Raw genomic sequence first — 23,131 nt, 5'->3', positions numbered from 1 at the left:
ATGGATACCTTAGAGCCCTACACTGGGGCAATGAAAGGCACTATGCATAAACCTCAAACGAACCTAGGGGAAGATTATAAGTTCTCACCCAATAGGTTCCTTGCTACAAGGTCATGACGAAAGATAACAATTGGTGCCTCAAAGCCTTACACTGGGGCAATGAGGGGCATCGTGCATGAGCCTCAAGTGAACCTAGGGGCAAATCAAAAGTTCTCACCCATCGATGTTTTTTTTTTAAAAAAATAATAAAAATAATAATAAAAAAAAGGGGACAAACCCTGGAATTTCGATGGATTGGTTAAACATCAAATGGCTCCATTTCTGTCACTCCAAAACGGTCAAGTGACTAAATCAAAAAGAACATACACTCTGAGGGAGTTCCCGGAGAGATTTGCAAAAAGATAGGATGAGGTTGCATGAATTATCACCTTTTTCAAAAGGACAGTCAATCTGTGTTTTCCAAAAAAAAATAAAATCAAAATCAAAATCAAAATCACAAAATAGGGAAAGAATGTCATGAACATTGTACAACTTTCCATTACATTGCATTGTTTCATATAAAGTCCGCTTTTACCCAAATTTCACAACAAAGGTTGCATGCATTTGCATCCCTCAAAATCATGTTAACTACATAGATTCCCTACATCTAAATGTCCAAATCTTTTGAATTTGGGATGACCGGTTCTCTCGATGAGTCGATCTCTTGCTTTCTCATAAGGATGGACCCTCGGGTACTAGTACCCTCGTCTTCAGAGGACTACACGTCCTCGCCAACAGAGGGCTGCACGCCCTCACCTTCAGATGACTGCGTGTCCTCACTTTCAGAGGATTGCATGTCCTCACCTTCAGAGGGCTACACGCCCTCGCCATCAGAGGACCACACGTCCTCGCCAACAGAGGGCTGCACGCCCTCACCTTGAAGAGGACTACACGTCCTTGCCAACAGAGGGCTGCACGCCCTCACCTCCAGAGGACTACAGATCCTCACCTTCAGAGGGTTGCACGCCCTCACCTTTAGAGGGCTACGTGTCCTCATTTTCAGTGGGCTCCACATCCACACCTTAAGAGAATTTAAGGTCCTCTGTCCTTAAATGCTTAACCGAGACTTGCACTCCCAGTTAAGGGGCCAGTAGTTTCCTTTTAACGGTTCCTAGGCCACCCCCTGATATTGGAGGAGGGCCAACTGTGCGAGCACAACCAGAGAGGGAGGCTGTCACACAGCTACTATGCATACCGGGGCAAGATTTCACCCGTGCTGCTGCAAAGAGATGAGTGCGGATCATGCGCACCAACATGACCACTCTTACACAGATATAGATGACATTGCTACTTAGCAACATTCTGCTCAGCGACCGCAATGCCAATCTCCCCCTACAAAAGTATCAGTTGGTCTGTGTCGTCCCGACATGGGTAAGTATGCATATGGTTCAACTGATTTCTGATACCATCTATTGTTTGCAGGGATCGCACCCACAAAGACACCCAGTGGACCTGAAGAAGTCCGACAGGGCCCTGGGGTTTCCAGCTCTGGTTACGGGCCTCTATCAGTCCTACAGGGTGCCCGTACCCCCCCGGCAAGGTCACGTCATCATAGGTAAGTATGCACATCGCTCAAATGTGTAGAAAGGTCTTTGGACTAGACAATATCTGAACAATACAGAATTGTCACCAAATGAACAAAAAGAAGGAAAGGAAACCACGACCTAAAGTGGTCTTCTCCCTTTAATTACCAACCAAAATCCTTTGCGTCGGCGACTTTTTTGCCCCGCACTAAACAAAAATAGAAAAGAAAAAAAAAGCCAAAAAAACACACAAAAGTCGAAAAAAAAACCACCAAAAGAACCCATTCCTAAGGGAAGTCGTATTGATCCATGATCACGCATGTAATTTTTGATTTGATAGGAAATAATTTGCAAAGTCAAGTCATGACATATCTATGATTTGGAATTAGGATGAAACACTTACCTGTGCAAGATTGATACACTCTGAGTGATTTTCTTCTATTTTTGTTGAACCCAGTGTTTCCTCTAAATGGTCATTTAGAAACGAAATGCTAAACATCCAAAATCTCATTTATGGTTATGGGGGGTTTCATCAGCAGACTCTCCTTCCTCGATAGACGTATTGTTTTTCACTCCAAAAAGCATATGCTGCTCTAATCAGTTGGAATATTTGTCTCTTTACTAAAGCATGTTTGCATTTTAGTAGAGAAAACACCGAGACTTTTTCAAGTCTCACAAGTTATCAAGAACTACGTAGGTCTGAGTTCCTCATTTGAGGATACGTAGGAGCAAAAGCCTCGCTTTTGTCGACCACACCGCTTTTTGTTACCATGACCCAAGAGCTGGTAGCTCGCGGAGACACCTTACGGTTATCCGCACCTCGTCATTCAGTGACCCCAAGTGTGATTGGTGAGCAGAGGCCAATGTGGTCATCTGCGCCCTTTCCGGAGATGTCAGCATCTTCCGGTGGAGACTTTTTCAAGTCTCACAAGTTATTTAGAACTACGTAGGTCTGAGTTCCTCATTGGAGGATACGTAGGAGCAAGAGCCTTGCTTTTGTCGGCCGCCCCACAATCTCTGTCATACTGACCCTGAGGTCATGTGACATGCGGAGACAAATTATGGTCATTCCGCACACCTTTTGCCATTCAGACATAGTCGTGTCCGATGGCACGCAGAGACAAATTATGGTCATTCTGCACCCTTTCGTCATCCAGAGGCGGCGGGCCCGATGACATGCAGAGACAAATTATGGTCATTCCGCACCCCTTTTGCCATTCAGACACAGTCGTGTCCGATGGCACGCAGAGACAAATTATGGTCATCCTGCACCCTTTTGTCATCCAGAGGCAGCGGGCCCGATGACATGCGGAGACAAATTATGGTCATTCCGCACCCCTTTTGCCATTCAGACACAGTCGTGTCCGATGGCACGCAGAGACAAATTATGGTCATTCTGAGCCCTTTTGTCATCCAGAGGCGGCGGGCCCGATGACATGCGGAGACAAATTATGGTCATTCCGCACCCCTTTTGCCATTCAGACACAGTCGTGTCCGATGGCACGCAGAGACAAATTATGGTTATTCTGCACCCTTTTGTCATCCAGAGGCGGCGGGCCCGATGACATGCGGAGACAAATTATGGTCATTCTGCACCCTTTTGTCATCCAGAGGCGGCGGGCCCGATGACATGCGGAGACAAATTATGGTCATTCCGCACCCCTTTTGCCATTCAGACACAGTCGTGTCCGATGGCACGCAGAGACAAATTATGGTCATTCTGCGCCCTTCGTCAATCGCGGCCGACAAGCCTGTTGACACGCGGAGATTTACATCATCTTCTGCACTTACAAGATCTGTCATACTGACTTTTGAGTCACGCTGACGGGCGGAAATACCCGAGTGGTTATCCGTATAAACATTCTTTTGCTATCTGTAAGACAGAACGCTTGATAGCATGCAGAGACTGACATCGTCTTCTGCACCTTTTGTTCCCCTGGGAACAACAAGTCATTTGCATGCGGAAATTTTATGGTCACCCGCGACTCTCGTCAACCGAGAGGAACGAAATTAGTGTCTTATCTTTACTTTCCTTTTATCTCCAATAAAAGACAAGTAAAGAGGGGCAACTGTCATACCCTAATTTCGTCCGGGGACCTTTGCTTGATGACATGCAACTTTTGTTTGGTCCTTGTGAGGTGCTTGGCACCCATCATTAGGCAATTTGTGAAATTCTGGGACATGCCGGAAAACAAAAGAAAATATTGATGCACAATCCGTAAGGTTCTGTGACACACCGGAAATCAAATGGAAGCATCGTTGCACAATTAGTGAGGTTCCGTAATATTCCGTAAGTCAAGAAGGGGATGATTATGTAATCCACAAGGTTCCGTAACATTACGGAAAGAAAACAAGTATCGTTACGAAATTCGTAAGTTTTCGTAACTTTACGAAAAAAGAATCACCAAAAAAAAGGCAGGGGGTGTACTTAGTAAAAATGGGGGTGCAAATAGCAACCAGGCCCACTTGGGCCCTCCAGAAGATTCCTCCAGAAGGCTGTTGCTTCTGGAGGAAGCAACCCTGCTCGCCTGGGCGAGCTGGGTGGCAAGCTTCTCCCCCAATTTTCTATAAATAGGGGGAGAAGTGAAGTGAAAAAGGGTTCAGACCCTTAGGCACTTCTCTCTCTTTCGAATTTGCTTGGAAAAGTTGTTTCCGTGAAGAAAATCCAAGCCGAGGCGCTTCCGAAACGTTTCCGTAACGTTTCTGTGAGGAATTTCGCGAAGGTTTCGACCGTTCTTCGACGTTCTTCATCGTTCTTCGATCTTCAATGGGTAAGTACCTCGAACCAAGCTTTTTGATTCATTCTATGTACCCGTGGTGGTCCACATTGTGTTTCGTGTATTTTTATTCTCGTTTCATTTACTTTTTATACCCCCTTTTGACGTGCTTAAGCCATTTTATTTAAGTCATTTCTCGCTTAACCTAAAAATAAAATAAATTTCCACCGATCGTTTGAATTGTATTATCTGTTAACTTCGGTTAAAATGAATTCCGACCGTTCGGTCGTGCCGTAACCACGTTGGAAATCAAAAAAGGGGTAAAATAATAATATAATAATAAAAAAACGTCTTTTAGTAAAATAAAGCGAAAAATCAATCGGACGTTTTCTCTTTGGGATTTCTCATTCTTAATTGAATTGACTAATAACTAAAGTGAAACTAAGACTAAAATCAATTCGCCTAGTCAAGCTCGTCCATAAAAATAGGTTTTTGAAGTTTATCATTTCAATTTCTTACTAAGTAAAATGGATCATTTTCAAGGTCCAACGCCTTAAAATGATCACTTTTTAAGTAAAAAAGAATCACTTGATAAGAAAGAACTACGTAGGTCTGATTTCCTCATCGCAATTTAGGAATACGTAGGAGCAAAGGGAAACACCCTTGTCGACCACAAAAAGAGAAAAAAATATAAAAAAGGTATAAAGGATATAAAGACATAAAAAGGGAACATAAAAATCAAGGTCATGTTTGCACATTCGATTGAAGGCTGCCGTCCCTTGGGACGGACGTGTGGGGTGCTAATACCTTCCCCGTGCGTAAATACAACTCCCGAACCTTTCACTTAAAAGTTCGTAGATCACGTCTTTTCCGGTTTTTCCGACGTTTTCCTCAAATAAACGTTGGTGGCGACTCCGCGCGTATTCCTTTCGTGGAACACGCATCCCGCGAGTCACGCGTTGCCCTCCCGCCGAACGGTAGGTTGTGACAATATGGAAGAGGGATTTTCCCATGGTTCAGTTCCAATTATTTTAGGTAGGCCATTTATGACAACAGCCCGAACCAAGATAGATGTTTATGCTGGCACATTGTCTATGGAATTTGGTGATATTGTTGTTCATTTTTACATTCTTGATGCCATGAAACATCCATCTAAGGATCATTTTGTTTTTTGTGCTGAGATAATTGATTAGATTGTTGATAATTATATGTTTGATTTTGATTTTGTTCTTTATGGTAGGAAACGTCCATTTTTATCTGATCTGCATACTTGTCATTCCTTTATGAGGTACAGGCTGAGGAACCTTCTTCTTCTCCTACCATGGTTCCTCCCACTGTTCAGCCACCACCCACACCAGGATTGAAGCCCTTACTAGCAACCCTCAAATATGCTTACTTGGAGGACAAGGAAAAATTTCCAGTGATCATCTCTGCCTCCCTTGATGCTAAGCAAGAGGAGAAGTTGTTGCTAGTGCTCAAGAAGCATAAGAAAGCCATTGGATGGACTTTAGCAGGCATTCCTGGTATTAGCCCATCTACATGCATGCATAGGATACTTTTAGAGGATGAAGCTAAGCCAATGAGGCAGCCACAACGGCGACTCAACCTCGTCATTCTAGATGTGGTGAAAAAGGAAGTGACCAAGCTCTTACAAGCTGGAATCATCTACCCCATTTCTGACAGCCAGTGGGTGAGTCTGCATTGATCATAGGAGGCTGAACCAGGTAACCAGAAAAGATCATTTTCCCTTGCCTTTCATTGATCAAATGCTTGAGTGCTTGGCAGGTAAGTCCGATTACTGTTTTCTTGATGGTTTTTCTAATTCTCTACAAATTCATATTGCTCACGAGGATCAAGAAAAGACCACATTCACCTATTCCTTTGGCACTTTTGCCTATAGGAGGATGCCCTTTGGCCTATGCAACACCCCTGGTACCTTCCAGTGGTGTATGCTTAGCATTTTCAGCGAATTTTTAGAGAGTTGCATAGAGGTGTTTATGGATGATTTTACTGTTTATGGATCCTCTTTTGATACATGTTTGGATAGTCTGGATAGAGTTCTTAGTAGATGCATTGAAACTAACCTTGTGCTGAATTTTGAAAAATGTCACTTCATAGTAGAACAAGGTATAGTTTTAGGGCATATCATTTCTAGTAGGGGCATAGAGGTAGACCCTGCAAAAATAGATGTTATTTCACAATTGCCTTACCCCTCTTGTGTGCGAGAAGTTCGCTCTTTTCTTTGTCATGTAGGGTTTTATAGGCGCTTTATCAAGGATTTTAGCAAAGTGGCCCTTCCAATATCCAATCTGTTGCAAAAAGAGGTGGAGTTTGATTTTGATGACCAGTGCAAAGAGGCTTTTGCTTGCCTCAAGCGTGCGGTGACTACCACCCCTATCATTCAGGCACCTGATTGGACAACCCCATTTGAGCTAATATGCGATACATCCAATTACGCATTGGGGGTTGTCCTTGCTCAAAAGATCCCCTTACTTCACCTTACTTCTTTTCCGCCATGACTTAGGGAGTTTTCTTTCTTCTGTCTCCTTCTTTACTTTTATTGCACTTGTCCAAATTTTATTGATTGCTTTGATTGTTCTTGATCTTATGATTGTGCTACATTGAGGACAATGTGTTGTTTAAGTGTGAGGGGGGGAGAAGATTGTTCTTTAATTTTGTTGGGTATTCTAGTTTAATTTTATTAGGTTTTCTAGTTTAAGTTTGTTAGGTTCTAGGTTAATTTTGTTATTTTGGTTTTATGTTTGTATACAACATTGCATGTTCCTCTTTGAATTTTGGGTTATGTATAGGTAATGGGTAATTGTTTTTGAAATAGGAGTTTCTTGGCATTTTGTGAATTGAAACCCTTGTTTTTCTCTACATGTCAAGTTAGTTTTGAAGGTTCGAATTGAAAGTGATAGATTTACCCTTGGTGAGAATTTGAGCCATCATCATCTATTTTATTCGGTGTGTTTTGCCCCATTGATTTCTTGCACAATAGCCTTGGCTTGACTCTTATTGATACTTCTTGCTTCACATGCATGTTGGGAGATGATTTAGGCATTTTATTCTTATAAGCCTCTAGCCAAATGAGCCTACCCTGAATTAATTCTTTTGATAGCCCCTTTGAGCCTATGTTCCCCTTTCTTTGTTTTGAGCTCATTACAAGCCTTAAGTGAAAAACCATGATTTCACCCTACCCTTACAATGTGTTTGGACGAAAGATTTAGAAATTTCTAGGAAATTTAAATGCACATCATTTTAATTGCCTTGATTTAAATTTCTTTCATTTTGTAAATATTTTGTTTGGATGAAGCAATTCAATTGCTTGTCTTTTAATTTTCTTGTTTGGATAAAGTAATTCAATTTCAATGAAATTCAAATTTTCATTTTTAAATATTTATTTAAAAATTAAAATTTCAATATTGAATGAAAATAAATATGAGTCATTTTTTAAATAGTTAAATATTCAAAATAAATTTAATGCTATACAATATTTAATAATCAATTTTTTAGTATTTAATAATTAAATAATCAAAATAAGCATTGAACGAGCCCTACATTGGCCTCTTCAACTCGTGGACGGGCTCCAACTACTGCCTCAATTTGTACGGCATCAGCTGCAACGCCACCACCGGCTGCGTCACCGACACCAACCTCCACTAGGAGTTCGAAGACCCAATCTTTGAGAAAGTCGGTCGCTCCGGATACATGACAAGAAAACTCTCACCGGCGATCTGCGGCATCGACACCCTCACCACCCTCGTCGTCGCTGATTGGAAAGACATTATCGAGGAGATCCCCGCTTGAGTCACAACGCTTCCCTCCCTCCGCATCCTGGACCTCATCGGCAACAAGCTCTCTGGCGAGATCCCCGCCGACGTCAACAAACTCTCACGTCTGACAGTCCTAAACCTCGTCGACAATGCCCCTCAGTGGAAAAATTCCAGCATCCATCACCTGATCGGGCTCACTAAAACACCTCGACCTCAGCAATAATCAGTTTTGCGGTGAGATTCCAGAAGAATTTGGGAATTTGGCCATGCTGAGTCGCATGTTGCTGAGTCGGAACCAGCTAATTCGTACACCGTTGAGAGAGAGAGTTACAGAGAGTATGTGTGACTGAGAGAGGGAGAGAGAGCTGGTGTGTGTTGATGAATTTTAATTCCTTTGTTTTTGGTGAGAATTTGAAATGCTGTTAAGTTAGTATATTAAAATGCTTTTAAAAAATGACAACATTTTAATTACTTTTAAAATATCTCATCCAAACAAATTATATTATAGGAAGGCATTTTAATATCTTTGTTGAAATACTTTACCAGCTTTAATTTCCCCATCCAAACACATTGTTAAGGAATTTTGGAAGTTTTTTGGGAATAAGTGGGAAGGGGGGGTATGTTTCATTGGATGAAATGTTTTTGTTGGCCATGCTTGATGATGTATTTCGGCCATGCTTGATATATATACATATATTGCCTAATCGTTGCTTTATTTTTCAAATGCTTTCAATTGCTACTGTTCACGTTCAAAAAAAAATTCAAAAAAAAAAGAAAAAAATAAAAAAATAAAAAACAAAGAGAAAAAAAGAGAAAAAAAGAGGAAAAAATAAAACAAAATAGAAAAAGAATGAAGTTGAATAAATGAGGTCTTGGTTTGAAGACTTGGATTGGTTTAAGGACTTGGTTGATTTTGTTTTGGGTTTACTTTTTAATTTTGGTTTTGGGGTTTACTACTTTTTCTTACTTCCCACTTATTCCCCATTTCTCCTTTATTCCTTTGGGTTTTAGCTACTATCCCATACTTTCATCTACCTTGTCCTTGGCCCCATTACAACCTTAAAAGACCTTTTGATCCTCATGTGCATGTGTTTGTGATGTGGTTGTCAATTTTAGAGTCTTGCCAAGTCTATGTGGTGTTTGTTTTCTTGGGTGCTCTGAGAGTAAACAGTAGCCTAGACACTTGAGAGATAGAGTGCATATCTTGTGAGGCTTTATCACTTTTCATTCTTGAGATGATTGACTATCTTGCCATGTTTGAGATGCTAGGATGATTTTCATGACGACCTTGATTCTTTAACTCTTTACGTGTTGGATGTTACCCGTTCTTTTCATTCCTTGATATTCATTGAGAAATATGTAATTGTTGTTGTGTCTGTTTGTTTCTCTTTAATGTCTCTGGATTTGTCCCTTGCTTTGTTTTTTTTTATTTTGCCAAGGAGCGCAAAAAGCTAAGTGTGAGGGGATTTGATGTGTCATCATTTTCTCCTATTTCTTAACCCTTTTTGTCACCATTTTAATTACTGATTAGCCTTAATTGTCAAATTAATTATGCAGTTTTATCATTTGGACCTATTGAACTAATTTTGTGTTTTTAATTTAATTTTAGGAGAATTATAAGCAATTGGGATTGAATCTAGAATTGGGCTTGGACTTGAAGAGAGCAGGCTATTTTATTCTACCAAATCTTATCTTATCTAGATTTTATCTCATCTAGATATTATTTCATCTAGATTTTATCTTATCATATCTAGATTTTATCTAAGATATTATTTCATCTAGATCTTATCTTATCTTATCTAGATTTTATTTCATCTAGATTTTATTTTATCAAGTCTTATCTTATCTTGTCTAGATTTTATTTTTGGGCTTGGACTTAAAACATATTTGTAAGCTTTGGGGCTGAGAATATATAACAACACCAAGGCTCTAGTTTTGGGCTCTCTCTCTCTCTCTCTCTCTCTCTCTCTCTCTCTCTCCTTTTTCGTTTTTAGTTTTAGGCTTCTCTTCTTCTTTTAGAAACTTTTTCGTTTTGCAAGAGTAATTCAAGTTTTCTTCATTTTCTACTGATTAATGGAAGGCTAAGTCTCCAGCGATGTTTTCTCTTGAGGATCAAGCACAACTCTCTTTGAGGTTATATTATTACTATTAAATTCTGATCAGTTTCTCCTCTTCACCAATTATTCTGTATTTGTTTTTATTGATCTATGCATGCTTAGTGCTTGATTAATTGTCTCTGCGCTTAATTTACGTTCATGCTTAATGATCGTTCATGATTAATTGGTGTATGTGTTGCTTAATCACATAATGAATGCCTTATGTTAAATTTCGCTTAGTAATTTAATTTAGGGTTGGATTAAGTGGTTGAACTGATAAAGGATAATTTCTCATAACCTAGGATAAGAGACTTGCTTGTGAATCAAGGGGAAATAACGTGTTTTAATTCTGATATTTTTTTAATTAAAATTTGCTCACTGTTTAATTTACAAAAACAAACAAACCCCCCCAATTCGTTACTGTTTTATTACTATCTGTTATGAACGTTTGGTTGACCATTGATCGTTGGGAGACGACCTAGGATCACTTCCTAGATACTGTATTTTTAATGTTTATTTGATTCGGGTATGGCCTCGATCACCTACATAATGCCCATGATGAAGTTGAGTTGTGGTGCTGAGTTGTGGCTGGATTTGTGATTCAAAATAAGTCTTAAGCTTTCTTGAATTGTGTTATTCAAGATAATTCAGCATAAGCAAACACAAATTGTAACTATCAAAGCCTTAAGCAACATAAACACTACTCTTGATTTCTAGGTTGAAATCGCTGGTGCTGGCAGCTTGAACATACGAACTTGTATAAATTACTGGGTGATGTGCCATTATTTTCTCCTATTTCTTAAACCTTTGTGAACCATTTTAATTACTGATTAGTCTTAATTGTCAAATTAATTAGGTATTTTTATTATTCGAGCTCATTCAGCTAATTTGATGTTTTTTTTTATCTAATTTCAGGAATTAATGAAGCATTGAGCTTAATCCAGATTTTGGTTGTGGGCTTAAAGAGGGAAAATAAAGCAATGTTTACCTTAGTTAATTTCTAATTAGGAGATTTCAATTTTATTTTTATGATGTTCAGTGTTTATTTCGTTTTGGGCCAGAATAATGTAATAGGGCCCAGTGACTCTGAGTGACCCTTTTAAATAGCAGCCTTGGGATTCGTGTAAGGGGGGATTTTATTATTCAGAGCATAGTTTTAGGGTTTTACGTTTTGAGCTTGATGTTACTGTTCACATGAATGCATTTTCCATTTTTCTGCTTCTTATTGCAATTTCATTTCTTGTTCCTTCTTCTGCTTTCATTTACGTTTTATGCCTTTAGCTTCATTTACGTTTATGCTTCTAGTTTCATTTACGTTTTCTGCTTTTGTTGAAATTATGGAAGGCTAAATTTCTGATGTTGTTTCCTTCTGAGGATGAAGCGTAACTCTCTTCGAGGTTCTGTTTATAATGTAGCTTCCTGGCAGTTTTCCCTTCACCAATAAACCCACATTCGTTAATTTTAATCTATGCACACTTCGTGTTCGATTAATTGCCTCTGAGCTTAACTTACGTTCATGCTCAATGAACGAAGGGTTAATTGGTGTATGTGTTGCCTAATCACGTGTTGACAACCCTAAGTTTATTTTCACTTAGTCAATTAACATAGGGTTGGATTAAGTGGTTAACTGTTATGGATACATTCTTCATAACCTAGGACAAGAGAATGGCTTCTGAATTAGAGGAAACAACATGTTTTTAATACTATTAATTTCGTGTTCCAGTTCGCTTGTTCTTTAATTCACAAAACAAACAACCCCCCCCCCCCCAATTGTTACTGCTATTGCAAGTATAGTATGAACATTTGGTTTATCATTGCTCGTTGGGAAACGACCTAGGATCACTTCCTAGTTACTGCATTTTAATGTTTATTTGATTCGGGTACGACCTCGATCACTGGGAATTGGTCACTACGTGTTTTGAGCTGAAATTTTAAATGAATTTTCTAGACATCTGGACCAAAATTATGAAAAAAAGAACCAATTAAGAGATTTAGATTAAAGGAAAAATAAGAAAAATCACACAAGTTGGCAGAAAAATCAGTGTCCAGGAAAAAAAAGTGAAAGGGAAGTGTGCTTGTTGTTTTGGCTCAAAATTTGTTCTATAATTGGTGCCTATTTTATACCAATCCTAGTTCTGAAATTTTAATTGAAAATTATTGTGAAAACAAGTGCCAAAACTAGAGGTTTCTTGAGTCTTTTTTTTTTTTTAGTTTTTCTACTCTACTCTAGAGTCATTCTAGGTTTCTCTTTGAGTCCTAGCTTACTTTTGTGTGCTTTTCATTGCTTTAATTGTTGAATAATCCTTGAAGATTTGTCTTGTTAAAACTCTATTGGTTTAGCTTTCATTTCATTTTTTTTGGTCTTTGGTTATTGCTTGTCTCTTTGTTTCCTTGCTTGTGAGTTGCCATATAGGGAATTAGAAAGGAGGATTGGTGCCATACCTTGAAGAATTTGAGTCAAGAAGCAAGGGGCCAACCGTCTTAAGAGTTATTGGACTAAGAAGCACTCCAAATCGAGTGAAACACCAAAGAGAGAATAGCCACCCCAATTGAGAACTTTTTTTTTGTAATTGGCAATTTGCTTTGTTTTCAAATTTTGTAACAAAAAGGCCTTTCATTGGAAGTAAGTTGGGAGCCTCCAATAGGTCACCCTACTTCCATTTGTATGTAATAATTTTAGGCAATTTTCCCTTAGGATTGTGAGTGTTTTGTTGGGAACCTTAAATTTGGTCATCCAAACACTCTTAGGATTCACCTAGTTTATATTTCTTGCTTACTTTCATAGTTTATTTCCTTTACCTTCCATTGTTAAACCGCATAGATAGCTTGCCTTTTGATTTTTACCTTATCTTTCACACCTCTTTTAGTGTTTATTTTGGCTAGTTTCAACCATAGTTTCTTTTACCTTTTGTTTTCAAACCCCCAACAAGAAAGAACCACAACTTAGGAACCAACATGAGTCTTCATTCTTCATCTAGTGTTAATGGTGAGGGTTCTACTCCTAAGGACCCCTTGTATAAGATATTAGATGAGTTGAGATCCCTTAAGTTGTGGAAAGAAAAACAAGAGAGAAAAGAAAAAGGAAAAAAAAAAGAGTGGAAGAAATAAGTCAAGATGAAAAAGAGAAAATAAGGGAAGAAGAAAGAAGGAAAATACTAAAAGAGTTAAGAAAAGAAAAACATGCCTCCTCTAGTAGTCATAACTCTTGCAAGAGCCTAAGTGAAGAACTTTGTGACTATTATGAAGGAAGGCATAGGTCACATCTTAGACCTCACTACCATGGGAGACAAAAGGAAAGAAAGCCTCAAGAGGCTAACATTAACCTCCCATACTTCCATGGGAAGGACAATGTAGAGGTTAACTTAGATTGGGAAATAAGGGCAGAGCAACAACTTAAAAGGAAGACTACTTTAAAATTTTATGGCTCTCACTCTTATTCAAAGATAGACCAAGGTCAAGGCATCTTAGGGGTGACACCTTCTAAGCCCAAAGATGATAAGGGGAAGACAATAGAAAAGCAACCCCCTTAAGGCTAGTATGCAAGAGAAGACTAGCTCCATGAAGTGCTTTAAATGTCTTGGAAGAGGACACATTACTTCTCAATGCCCCACCAAGAAAACCATGATTATGAGGGGCCAAGACATTTATAGTAGCCAAGATGAGGTTACTACTTCACCTTCTTATAGTGAAACTGAAGAAGAAAAAGGGGAAGAATCTAGTGAAGAAATCTACCCCCAAGATGAAGGACAACCTTTAATGGTTAAGGAGGAGTGATCGAGGCCGTACCCGAATCAAATAAACATTAAAATGCAGTAACTAGGATGTGATCCTAGGTCGTTTCCCAACGAGCAATGATACACCAAATGTTCATAATAGATAGTAGGAAAATAGTAACGAATGGGGGGGGGGGGTTGTTTGCTTTTGTAAATTAAACAACGAATAAATGTGAATTAGAAAATATCAGAATTAAAACACGTTGCTCCCCCTTGATTCACAAGCAAGTCTCTTATCCTAGGTTACGAGAGTTTATCCTTATTTAGTCCAACCACTTAATCCAACCCTAAATTAAATTACTAAGCGAAATTTAACATAAGTCATTCATTATGTGATTAAGCAACACATACAACAATTACTCATAAATGATCATTAAGCATGAACATAAATTAAGCGCAGAGACAATTAATCAAGCACTAAGCATGCATGAATTAATAGCAACAAATTCAGAGTAATTAGTGAGGAGGAAAAACTGAACAAAATTTAACAGTAATAATAGAACCTCAAAGAGAACTGTGCTTGATCCTCAAGAGAAAACAACGTTGGGGACTTAGCCTTCCATTAATCAATAGAGAACAAAATTATAGATTGAAGAACGGAAATTTATTGCTAAAACGAAAAGTCAGAACTGGAATTGCAAAAACGAAAAAAAGGAGAAAGAGAAGAGAGAGCCTAAACTAGAACCTTGGTGTTGTTATATAGTTTTCCAGCCCCAAAGCTTACTAATCTATTTTAAATCCAAGTCCATAAATAAAATAAAATCAAATCTAGATAAGATAAGATAAGATAAGATCTAGATGAATTAATATCTAGATGAGATCAAATCTAAATAATATCTAGATAAGATAAAATTTTGTAGAATAAAATAGTCTGCCCTCTTCAAGTCCAAGCCCAATTCTGGATTCAAGCGCAATGCTTCATTAATTCCTGAAATTAGATTAAAAACATCAAATTAGCTAAATGGGCCCAAATAATAAATCTGCCTAATTAATTTGACAATTAAGATTAATCAGTACTTAAAATGGTGCAAAAAGGGTTAAGAAATAGGAGAAAATAATGACACATCAAAACCCCCCATACTTGGCCTTTTGCACTCCTGGGCAAAATGAAATAAGGAACAAAATCCAAGGATATCAAAGAGAGACAAACAAAAGCATTTAGATATTTCTCAATGAACATCAAGGAATGAAAGGAATGGGTAACATCTAACATGAAGAGATCCAAAGAGTCAAGACATTCATGAAAATCATCCAAGCAACCCAATCATGGCAAAATAGTTAATCAGCTCGAGAATGAAAAGTGATAAAGCCTCACAAGATATACACTCTATCTCTGAAGTGTCAAGGCTACTGTTTACTCTCGAAGCACCCATGAAAACAAACACCACATAGACTTGGCAAAATTCTAAAATTGATAAACAACTTGACAAACACATGCACATGAGGATCGAAAGGTCTTTTAAGGTTGTAATGGGGCCAAGGACAAGGTAGGGAAAAATATATGGAGTAAGTAGCTAAATCCCAAAGGAATAGAGGAGCAATGGGGAATAAGTGGAAATTAAGCACAAGTAGTAAACCCAAACCCTCTAATATCAACAAAATCAGCCAAGGCTCCCAAATCAAGTCCTCATAACAAGACCTAATTTATTCAACTTCACTTCTTTTCTTCTTCTTCTTTTTTTTTTTTTGAACAGTACGAATTTGCGGAATATGTAGCAATTGAAATTTCTTTTTTTTTTTTTTTTCATTTTTTAACAGTACGAATTTGAAGATTAAAGCAAGAACTAGGGAATATATATATACATCAAGCATGGCCAAAATAAAACATTAAGCATGGCCAAAAATCATATCTTCCAATGAAACATACCCCCCCACACTTATTCCCAAAACAATTCCAAAGCTCCAAAATTCCTTAAGGGTAAGGTGATATCATGGTTTTTCACTTAAGGCTTGTAATGAGCTTCAAAACAAAGAAAGGGGAACATAGGCTCAAAGGGGCTATCAAAGGAATTAATTCAAGGTAAGTCCATTTGGCTAGAAGCTTATAAGAACAAAATTGCCTAAATCATTTCCAAATATGCATGTGAATTAGGAAGCATCAACAAGAATCAAGCCAAGGCTATTGTGCAAGCAATCAATGGGGCAAAACACACCAAAATATTATGATGATGGATGGCTCAAATTCTCGCAAAGGTAAACTTATCACTTTCAAATTGAGCTTTCAAAATTATCATGACATGTAGAGGAAAAACAAGGATTTCAAATCACAAAATTTCAAGAGACTTTTATTTTCAGAACAATTACCCATTTCTTGAACATATCCTATAATTCAAAGAAAAATATGCAAAGTTGTACATGCAAACAAAATTGACCTAAAATATTAAACTAGAAACCCAACAAAACTAACAAAACTAACAAAACTAACAAATTTAACCCAAACAAAACTAACAAAACTAGCAAAACCAAAGAACACTCCCCCCCATACTTAAACAACACATTGTCCTCAATGTAGCACAATTAAAAGATTAAAAGCAATTAAACCATCAAATAGAATCGGACAAATGTAATAAAAGTAAAGAAGGAGATAGGAAAAGAAAAACTCCCTAAGTCATGGTGGAGGAAGAGTAGGGTGGAGTAAGGAAGTCTCTTCCACCACTACGTCCACTAAAGAAGGGTTTGTGAGGAATGACTTAAGTCGGTGTCCATTGACCTTGAAGCTCTTGTTTGTGGAGTCACTTTTGATCTCAACTGTACCATAAGGAAAAAGATTAGTAACAACAAAAGGACCAATCCACTTAGACCTCAACTTACCACTCATGAGTCCAAGCTTAGAATTATACAATTACACTTTTTGCCCAACCATGAAGTCCTTCTTAATTATCATGCTATCATGGAACTTCTTGGTCTTTTCTTTGTAGAACTTGGCATTCTCATACGCTTCTAGGTGGATCTCATCTAACTCACTCAGTTGCAACTTTCTTTCCTCACCAACTTGATCCATAGAGAAGTTGTAGGTCTTCACTGCCCAGTATGCTTTGTGCTCAATCTCAACTGGAAGATGACATGCCTTTCCAAAGACAACCCGATAAGGAGACATTCCTATGGGTGCTTTGTAGGCAGTCCTATGTGCCCAAAGAGCATCATCTAACCTGGTACTCCAATCTTTCCTGCTTGGCTGCACAATCTTCTCTAAAATCCTCTTGATCTCCCTGTTAGAAATTTCTGCCTGTCCATTGGTTTGGGGGTGGTATGGTGTGGATACCCTGTGTACAACCCCGTACTTTTTAAGCAAGGCATGCATTGATTTGTTGCAAAAATGGGTTCCTTGATCACTAACGATTTCTTTAGGTACTCCAAACCTGCAAAACAGATTAGATCTGACAAAATCTACAACAACCTTAGCATCATTAGTTCTAGTGGGCTTGGCTTCCACCCATTTTGAAACATAATCAACTGCAAGAAGAATGTAAACATAACCAAAAGATACAGGAAAAGGGCCCATGAAATCTATACCCCAGACATCAAACACCTCACAGAATAACATAGGTTGCTGAGGCATTTGTTGTCGCCATGTAAGTGCACTTCCTGCTCTCTAACACTATTCATAAGTGCTACAAATGTTCCACACATCTTTAAAGATGGTGGGCCAATAAAAGCTACAGTCAGCACTTTGCGAGCTGTCCTTTGAACACCCAGATGACCTCCTGGTGCGAAATAATGACAGAACTGCAGGACCGAGTCAGTCTCATGATCTAGAATGCATTGTCAAATGACTTGATCACTGCACAATTTCCACAAGTAGGGGTCATCCCAAATAAAATGCTTATCATTACTTTTAATTTTATCTTTTTGAGCCTTAGATGCTAAGGGAGGAAAAACAGAAGCAACTAAATAATTGACAATGTTAGCAAACCAGGGAGTAGAAAGAGAATCAGAAATACTATACAATATATATAAATGATCATCCTGGAAATCATCCCGAATGGGTGAGTCCTCATCAGACACATGTTCAATCCGACTCAAATGATCAGCAACAAAATTTTGTGTTCCGCTCCTATCACGGATCTCCAAGTCAAATTCTTAGAGCCAGAGCATCCATCGGATCAACCTAGGCTTTGAATCAGCCTTCTTCAACAAGTACTTTAAAGCTGCATGGTCAGTATAAGCAATAATGCGAGTACCAAGCAAATAAGAACGAAATTTTTCAAGAGCAAAAACTATGGCTAGTAGCTCTTTCTCAATAGTAGTATAATTCACTTGGGCAACATCTAAAGTCCTAGAAGCATAATATATCACCCTAGGCAATTTACCAATTTTCTGAGCAAGGACAGCCCCCAATGCATAATTTGATGCATCACACATAAGCTCAAAAGGGACTGTCCAGTCGGGTGCCTGGATGATGGGGGTGGTAGTTAGTGCTCTTTTGAGGCAATGAAAAGCCTCTTCGCATTTATCATTAAATTCAAATTCCACCTCCTTTTGCAACAAGTTGGATAGTGGAAGGGCTACTTTGCTAAAATCTCTTATAAAGCGCCTGTAGAATCCTGCATGACCAAGAAAAGATCGCACCTCTCGCACACAAGAGGGGTAAGGCGATTGTGATATAACAAATTTTTTTGCAGGATCTACTTCAATGCCCTTATTGGAAATAATGTGGCCTAAAACTATACCTTGCTCAACCATAAAATGACATTTTTCAAAATTTAGAACAAGGTCAGTTTCAATGCATCTATTCAAAATCTTTTCCAGACTATCCAAACAAACATCAAAAGAGGATCCATATACAGTGAAATCATCCATAAACACCTCTATGCAATTTTCTAAGAAATCACTGAAAATACTGATCATGCACCATTGGAAGGTACCAGGGGCATTGCACAGGCCGAAGGACATCCTCCTATAGGCAAAAGTGCCGAAGGGGCAGGTGAATGTGGTCTTTTCCTGATCCTTGGGAGCAATAGTGATTTGCATATAACCAGAAATACCATCAAGGAAACAGTAGTGAGATTTACCTGCCAGGCGTTCAAACATCTGGTCAATGAATGGCAGTGGAAAATGGTCCTTTTTGGTAACCTGGTTCAGCCTCCTATAGTCGATGCAGACTCTCTAACTGTTCTGCACACGAGTAGGAATCAGCTCCTCCTTCTCATTTTTTATCACGGTGAGGCCGGTTTTCTTCTGAACTACCTGGACGGGACTCACCCATTGGCTGTCGGAGATAGGATAAATGATTCCAGCTTGCAAAAGCTTGGTTACCTCCTTCTTCACTACATCAAGAATCACCGGGTTGAGTCTTCTTTGTGGCTGTCTTACTGGTTTAGCCCCATCCTCTAAATTTATTCGATGCATACATGTGGATGGGCTAATACCAGGAATGTCCGCCAGGGTCCAACCTATAGCCTTCTTATGCTTCTTGAGAACTGATAACAGCTTCTCCTCTTGCTCATCAGCAAGGGAGGCAGATATAATTACTGGAAAAATTTTGCTATCATCCAAGTAAGTATATTTTAAATTTGATGGTAGAGGCTTCAATTCTGGTGTGGCTGGCTGGATAGTAGTAGAAAGAGATGGTTTCTCAGCCTATACCTCATAAAGAAAGTCAAAAGTATGTGTACTTCCTAAAACATGGTTAGTTCTATCTGACTCTATAAAATCAATCTCAAGAGGTAAAACATCACCACACATGTAATCAATATCAATTTCATATTCACTCTCAGCATCAAATTCAGACATATGATCAAGTACAATTTCAGACTCAATGCATGAAGAGTGACAGGCATGTAGATTAGAATAAAGATCAGTCATGTATTCATCAACAACATAGTCAATTATTTCAGCACGAAATACAGAAACATCTTTAGATGGGTGTTTCATAGCATCAAGAATATTAAAATGAACAGTTATATCACCAAACTCCATAGATAGTGTGCCTGCATATACATCTATCTTAGTTCTAGCAGTTTTCATAAAGGGTCTGCCTAGAATGATGGGAACTGATCCTTGAGAAAATCCCTCCTCCATATTCAAAATATAAAAATCAACAGGGAAAATCAATTCACCAACTCTAACTAAGACATCCTTTATGAAACCAGTAGGATAGGCAACACTTCTATTAGCTAAATGAATTACCACATTAGCTGACTGCAAAGGACCTAGAGATAGAGAATTAAAAATAGACAGAGGCATAACACTAACAAAAGCTCCTAAATCTAACATGGCATTGTCAAACTTACTGTTCCCTATAATACAAGGTATGCTGAATGTACCTGGATCTTTACATTTTTCAGGGATTTGGGGGACAGATTTACCAATCAATGCGGAGACATTTCTACCCATGCTAATTCTTTCACTTCCTTTAAGCTTCCGCTTATTGGTGCACAACTCCTTAAAGAATTTAGCATATCTTGGAATTTGCTTTATTGCATCCAGCAGAGGTATGCTTACCTCTACTTTTCTAAATGTTTCCAAGATCTCCTTCTCTGCCTCTTCCATTTTTTTGTTGGAAATCGCTCTTGGAGGGAATGGAAGAGGGATATGCTGCTTTGCAAATCAGAATTACTAGTGGAAGATTCACCTGCACAGAAATTGTTAGGTAACTTACTCTTTAAATTTTTGTCATCATCTTTTTCTGGAGTAGAGTGAAGTTGAGTAGGTTCATTTGCAGATGAGGAAGGTGCTACTGGTTGAGGTCCTTGATACTACTTTCCCGACCTCAATGAAATGACACTCACATTTTTAGGATTCTGGACAGATTGAGAAGGCAACTTGTCAGAATTCTGGGACTGTTGTTGATTTAACTGTGTAGCCAATTGTCCCATTTGATTAGTTAAGCTCTGAATGGAGGCTCTGGTCTCTTGTTGAAACTGCATGTTTTGCATAGTCATTTGCCTCACAAGTTCTTCAAGGGAAGGTTGCGAAGGATCCTCAACTGTTTGCTGTTTCTGGGGCTGTTGCGGTTGTTGTTGCTGTTGTTGCTGCTGGATTGGTGGAGGAAAGTATGGTCTGCTTGGGCCAGCAACATTTTGAAAATAAGGCTGCTGTTGTTGCCGCTGTTGTGGAGGACTCGATCATCTAAGGTTGGGATGATTCCTCCACCCGAGATGGTTCCTGTTGCTGGAGAGGTCATAATTGTTCTGTTGTGGCTGATTTTGCTGTTGAGGTTGAGGAGGTCTATTGTAGATGTTGGCAGCATATGCTTCAGGCTGTTCAATTGCTGCACAGAAGGGCAAAGGTCTGTACGGTGGTCAGCAGCGGAGCATAATCCATAGAGTCTTGCGAAAGGTGCAGATTTATGATTCACGGCCAGTTGGGTTACCAAGTTAACCAAGGCATCTAGTTTACCTTCAAGCTTCTTAGTTTCAGATGATGCAGATGAGTTTGTGGCTACCTCATGCACTCCTCTAATGACTATAGCATCATTTCTGGCGCTAAACTACTAGTGTTGGAAGCCATCTTCTTAATTAAATTTCTGGCTTCAGTAGGGGTCATGTCTCCAAGGGCTCCACCACTGGCAGCATCTATCATACTTCTCTCCATGTTATTGAGTCTTTCATAAAAATATTGGAGAAGAAGCTACTCCGAAATCTGATGGTGAGGGCAACTGGCACATAGTTTTTTAAATCTCTCCCAGTATTCATATAGGCTCTCCTCACTGAGTTGTCTAATACCTGAAATATCCTTTCTGATGGCCGTGGTCCTGGAAGCATGAATTTTTTTTCTAAGAATACTCTCTTGAGGTCATCCCAACTCGTGATGGACCTTGGAACAAGGTAATATAGCCAGTCCTTTGCCACTCCCTCTAACTAAACTATGAAATGTCCTATCTATCTCAGGATCAAAGGGTTGTAAGTCAGATGGATTGCCTCTAGTCATACACTACATTCAGCATGCACACAACTAGTTGCCTTCTTATGCAAGTAACAGTGTAGGTCTGAACTACAACTACCATTAAATGATATTCAAATGACTTGAAATTTTGTGAGCAACCTTATAAAATGATGAGAAGATAGCACAAAAAATTTCAAACGATAATTCAAAGTCTAACTATAGAAGCTAAAAATGATAAGTTAAGAAAAATAAGAGAATAATACTTGGAAAATAAAAAACTTTTGAAACTGCCACAACATAGGAATTTTTTTTCTACCCCAAATACATATATAATAATAACGTTTCTGATGACCGAAGCAAAAGTTATGATTGTTTGAAGTTTTGACAAAAATCAAATTTGCTATTTTTTTGGAACTTTCAAATTTGACCAAACTAAGGGCTCCAACTATTTTTTCCACAAAATATGGATCAAAAGAACCTACCACACCGAAATTCAATAAAAAATAACAACTATAGCTACCAAAACAAAAAATCCCAATTAATTCAACAAGGTTGGTCTCTAAAATCTGTCGCTAAGGGATTTCCACTATTACCCTGTTTTCCAGTTCAACAAAAGTGGTCGCTAAATCCGTCGCAAAACACTATTCACAACAAAACACAAAAACTAAAACATGGGAAGCGCTGAACAGAAAAACTAAAACAAAACACCACTCTAAACAAAATAGCAAGACACTAAACAACACTTAACGCAACACGAACACAACACTAACACAACACACGAAAACATAAAACAACTAAACATAAAACACGAATTACTAGCTATTATGAACCTTTGGACATTGCTCCCCAGCAACGGCGCCAAATTTGATCGAGGCCGTACCCGAATCAAATAAACATTAAATTGCAGTAACTAGGAAGTGATCCTAGGTCGTTTCCCAATGAGCAATGATACACCAAATGTTCATAACAGATAGTAGGAAAATAGTAACGAATGGGGGGGGGGGGGTTGTTTGCTTTTGTAAATTAAACAACGAATATATGTGAATTAGAAAATATCATAATTAAAACACGTTGCTCCCCCTTGATTCACAAGCAAGTCTCTTATCCTAGGTTACGAGAGTTTATCCTTATTCAGTTCAACCACTTAATCCAACCCTAAATTAAATTACTAAGCGAAATTTAACATAAGGAATTCATTATGTGATTAAGCAACACATACACCAATTACTCATAAATGATCATTAAGCATGAACATAAATTAAGCGCATAGACAATTAATCAAGCACTAAGCATGCATAAATTAATAGCAACAAATTCAGAGTAATTAGTGAAGAGGAAAAACTGAACAGAATTTAACAGTAATAATAGAACCTCGAAGAG

The 23,131-nt window shown here is 38.5% G+C and overlaps 1 non-coding gene and 1 pseudogene across 1 annotated transcript; both read left to right on the top strand.

Annotated features, from left to right (window-relative positions):
- The first annotated feature begins 7,822 nt into the window (after window positions 1-7,822).
- LOC112997653 (DNA damage-repair/toleration protein DRT100-like) lies at window positions 7,823-11,950 on the top strand (annotated as a pseudogene).
- Window positions 11,951-21,506: 9,556 nt separating this feature from the next.
- LOC112998284 (small nucleolar RNA R71) lies at window positions 21,507-21,613 on the top strand. The gene has a single exon (XR_003263320.1). It is a non-coding gene; the product is annotated as a small nucleolar RNA R71 (small nucleolar RNA).
- The last annotated feature ends 1,518 nt before the right edge of the window (window positions 21,614-23,131 follow it).

This window comes from Glycine max, chromosome 10, assembly GCF_000004515.6.
Source record: "Glycine max cultivar Williams 82 chromosome 10, Glycine_max_v4.0, whole genome shotgun sequence".
NCBI classification, from domain to species: domain Eukaryota; kingdom Viridiplantae; phylum Streptophyta; class Magnoliopsida; order Fabales; family Fabaceae; genus Glycine; species Glycine max.
The sequence above is the reverse complement of the archived record's forward strand: the minus strand, read 5'-3'. Positions and strand labels throughout refer to the sequence as shown.